A 4,413-nucleotide genomic window follows, 5' to 3' on the forward strand; every position below is an offset into this window, starting at 1 on the left:
CTACCAGAAGTGGGCGTGGATGAGGCGGGACCAGGCGGGACCAGGCGGGACATGAGGAGCTTCTCTATAGGTCCGAGTGGGCAGGCCGGGGCGGGGTAGTTAGCAAATTAGGCTGCGCGTTCTCTTCTGCGAGAGGGCGGGGCCGGAGGTTTCGATTAGTTGTCCCTGCCGCTGGGGAAGGTAAAGCGTCGACGGCGGCTTCCGGAGCAGTGGGGTCCCCGGCTGGAGGTGGGGACTCAGCGGGGTGAGTAATCGCGCCCGCCCGTTAGTTCTTCTTACAATACCACTGACTCTGTGTCCACCCAGCTTCTTTCTTGAGAAGGGACCCACCCGGTCCCCTCGGGCAGGCAAGAGAAGGGGCGGCGGCACCAGTCCCTCTAGAATGGGGCGACGCGGCGAGGGTGTCCCAACCTGGAGTGACTTCTCCTCAAGCTTCTGGAAGGGCTTTCCCGGAGGGGCTTGGTCTGCATTTGAGGTACGGGGAGGTGTGAAAGAGGGGCGGCGGGTCGAGGCCGCCCCGAGGGACTCCCGTCGACTGCGGGTCTGCAGCGTCCCCGCCCCGCCGCCCCCGCGGCGCGAGCTCCCCGGGGCTTGCGTCGTGGGAAGCCCCTTTCTGTCGGCGCTGAGCTGGGGCCTGAGAGCTAGAGTCCCTCACCCAAGTTCCGATGGAGCCCGGGACCCGCCGGGGGCTGCGAGTTGCGGCCCCGGCCCTTCTGACCTTGGTTGCCCGCGAGGGTGGGCGACTGACCTGCTGTCAGACCTGCGGCTCACGCAACCTTCCCCGAACAAGTTTCAGGCGTTGCTATGAAGTTCATGACTGGCCTGATGGGGAAAAAGCACTAATTGGCCCTTTCTCAGACCTTCATACCCTTTGGACCCTCATAGAAACTGAATCCTGGGGTTTGGAACCGTCTCTCCGAACGAACAGGTCCTTCTCGCATTGACAACGTTCTGTGCCCACGTTGGGGTAAAAAATAACCTGAACATATTTCAGTGTAAAGGCAGATCTTCCTTGAGGGTTTTGTTTTTCGCTTCACTTGGGTGTTAGAGCACAGATGCCTGAATAAGAAAAGCCTGACCTTAGCGTCTCTATAGAGAGATTAGACGGATGCTGCGATATTTAAGTAGTTACAGATCAGAATTCTGTTAACAGTCTATTTTAATTTGGCTGAAATTTAAGCTGATTTTAGAAAGTATTGTTGACACAGAATAATTTCTTTTCGTGCATCTGAATTAGGTTTGTTTGAATGTATTGGTTATGTAGTTAATGTAAAAGATTTACACAAATTAATTTGAGAGCATTTGACTGAAACAAGAGACATAAATATGTATAGAACATAGGATTCTCATTTTAGGTAACATCTGCTGGAACGTTTCCAGCTTATTCCTTTCTTGCTGTAGGGTATCAAAAAAGACATCTTTACTGAGACTATTCGGAATTACACATGAATAACATTTAGATGTAAATTGTTTTTAATTCCTTTAAGTGTTTTCAAATATTCATAAAATGTTTAGAGGCTATATTTACTTGTCCCTTCGTCTTTAGTGTTGGATGGGGATAGTATAATCTATTTAACAACCGGATTTGGGTTCCTTAGTAATACATTTTTAAAAGGTGTGCCTCTTTTCGAGAATATGATATTTAAGCATCTAGCTTTTAATTTCTTTATTAAAAGTACTATTTTGGGTTTGAGCATTTTTGGCATTGACACTGGAACCGGAGTAAGGAAGCCTGCAGCAGTATTACCAGTTTGACACCACCAGTGGGTGTTTCTGTTGACAAATGCAGAGAAGAGAACATTTGGGAAGGAAATCTTTTTTTTTTTTTAATTTTTGGGGGTGGGGTGGGGTGAAGGGGGAAGGAGCCAAAAGAGAGAAGCTGTAGAACTAAAGCTGCCAGCACTGTGTATGCTGAGCATTTCACAAGTACAAGGAAACCTAATTCTGGTTGGCTGTATTAAATAATGGAACTCCAAAAGAGACGTACTAAATAAAGTTAACCATTTCAAGAGTGTTAAATAATCTGCCATTTCAGAGTAGTTGGAGAGGGGCGTCCTTAAGTATAAAGGGTATCAAATCCTTTTTTAACATAATCAATGCAACGGTTAATTTGACATATATGTATATATAAAAACAGCGTAGTGTCATACTTTTGTTTATTTAACATATTTCCTAAGCCTAATTCCTTTAAAAAACAAAATTTGATATATTAAAAAAATTATAAAAAGCTTTTTTTTTTTCTCCAGAGAACATTACTTTCTCCCCTACTCACTCCCCCCCCCCTTTGCTCACTCTTAAAATTTATTAATGATTTAGGGGCTTGTGGTAGGGATTTTTTACTCCCTTGGATTTTTTTTTTTTAAATTTTAAAAAAAATTCCCTAACTAAACCTGCCATTGTTTTCATTGTAATGTTATTGGAGTTATTTGAATTAGAGTGTGGCATCTAATGTGTTCCCTGGGGTTTTAAAAGGAAAGGTTCCCATTGAAAGAAATTGCAGGGCCATCTCATAGAGATAAGTAATAGAAGGTTGTATTTGTACTAATCAGATGTATTCTGTTCCAAATATGCTGCATGCGGATAAGGCAACTTCATTTAATGAGAACCAGATTTTACATGGTATTTCTATTTTGAAGGTGCAGTAGTCTTACATTACAAACCAAAATACAGAGGTGGAGAAATTCCTTTAAGTAGCTTTTTATCCCTCAGGCCAGTAACACCACTGTCACCCAGAATCTATGAGAGACTCAACAATAGTTGCATTGTTGGGAATGACAGTGGCTTCTCTTGCAGAAAGCTAACCTTTCATTATGATTTACGTTTCAATTTACTTTGTAATAGAAAATTCATCTATATCTGAGAAACTGTAGGAAGTTTGTAAAGAAGTGAGCAGAGAATAAGTTTTCTTCAGCACGTCTTGTTAAAATTTTGCCTTTCTTCCCCCTTCCATTTTGATAACTTTGGTGGTTATCTTTTTATTTCTCCTAGGTATTAGAAGGTGTGCTAATATAGAACTTAATTTTTGGTAGTTAGTGTGTAGATATGACTTTTTCATACATTGAATTGATGTCAAATGACACGAGGCATTTAAAAATAAATGAATCCATGTGCTTGGATCCAAAATGTTAGGGAAGTCTTTTATATAACCCTTAACTTTGATACAAAAATAGCAAAATTTGAAGTATTCAATTGCTTTCTGAGTGGAAAAGCCTGTTTATTCAAAATTAATTTTAGATTTTAAAGTTTTTGTTTTGATAACATCAAATTTCTTAGTAGAAGAAGAGCTAAAATCTCAAAAGTTCTTTATCATTTGATGATGGTGACAGTTGGATCACATATTTCATCTTAGGAAAATAATGCGATCAAAAGACTACATTTAGGATTGGGGATGTAGTTCAGTGGTGGAGCACATGACCCTGAATTTGTTCCCCCATAGGGATGGGGGAAGATTCTCTTTATTTAAACTTTCTGTTCTGGGCTTTTCCATTCTTCTTTCAATCTTAAGCTCAAGATTAGAAATCTTTTGTTGGTGATAAATGATTTTAGTGTTTGTAACTTAATTTTATAGAGTTTTCAGAATGTTTCGTCTATATAGAGCAGTGCATGGATGACGGAATTACTCCAAGATCTGTCCTAATTTCTCATTCAAGTTTGTTCATCTTCATCCTGAGATATGAACTTGGGGGCAGTTCTATTGGTGGATGTGAAAGCTGAGGGTCAGGGCCTTCTACGTAAAGAGGTGGATAACATTTAAACATTTCAAATTTGGAAATTAACAGAAAATTATTTTTTTAGATTAAAAGGATGTGGCCCATTCTGGTCTTTGAAATTGTCAACATTTTGAATTAAGCTCTTAGAAACATTTGTGTTTGAGATAGTTCTAATCAGAGTCAAGTTTGGGTGTGGTCTCTTTTGGATTCTTCTATAATTCTTATATTTTTTGAGCTTTATTCAATATCAGGTACTGTGGCAAATTATTTATTTGCATAAATGTATGAATGTTTGTTCTCAAAGAATCTCTATGAGTAGGTGTTTTTCTTATTTTCCACATACATGTCAAATGGGCTCACAGAAACTATTTGCACAGATTAGCCAGCTAGTCAGCAAAAGGGGCAAAATTGCTTTCCAAACCAGTCTGACTTGAAGCTGTGCTCTTTAAAACCATGTGTTCTGCTTCTCTTAAGGAATCTGATTGCCCAAGCATGTTTTGAGCTCATCATTGCTGGGGAGGTACTTAAGGTATAAACATGGTTCCTGGATTTGATGAGCTACATTGACTACTTGACCTTTAGTGACTTGGGAAGCTGGACTCAGATCTATCAGGACTGCTGGATAGGACAACTAGAAGTGCAGACTTTCCTAACACAGAGTGATTGGTTCTGTTTTTTTTTTTTTTTTTTTTTTTTTTTTTTT

At 40.5% G+C, this 4,413-nt stretch overlaps 1 protein-coding gene across 2 annotated transcripts in view; it reads left to right on the forward strand.

Annotated features, from left to right (window-relative positions):
* The first annotated feature begins 116 nt into the window (after window positions 1–116).
* The window catches only part of Cdkl5 (cyclin dependent kinase like 5), a 172,011-nt gene continuing 167,714 nt past the window's right edge, over window positions 117–4,413 (forward strand). For both annotated transcript variants that reach the window (XM_048796481.1, XM_015488064.2), the window contains exon 1: window positions 117–244. The gene's annotated coding sequence lies outside the window, so the exon portion shown is untranslated. The remainder of the gene's footprint in view (window positions 245–4,413) is intronic.

The sequence above is a fragment of the Marmota marmota genome, unplaced genomic scaffold (assembly GCF_001458135.2).
Source record: "Marmota marmota marmota unplaced genomic scaffold, marMar, whole genome shotgun sequence".
Lineage (NCBI taxonomy): Eukaryota > Metazoa > Chordata > Mammalia > Rodentia > Sciuridae > Marmota > Marmota marmota.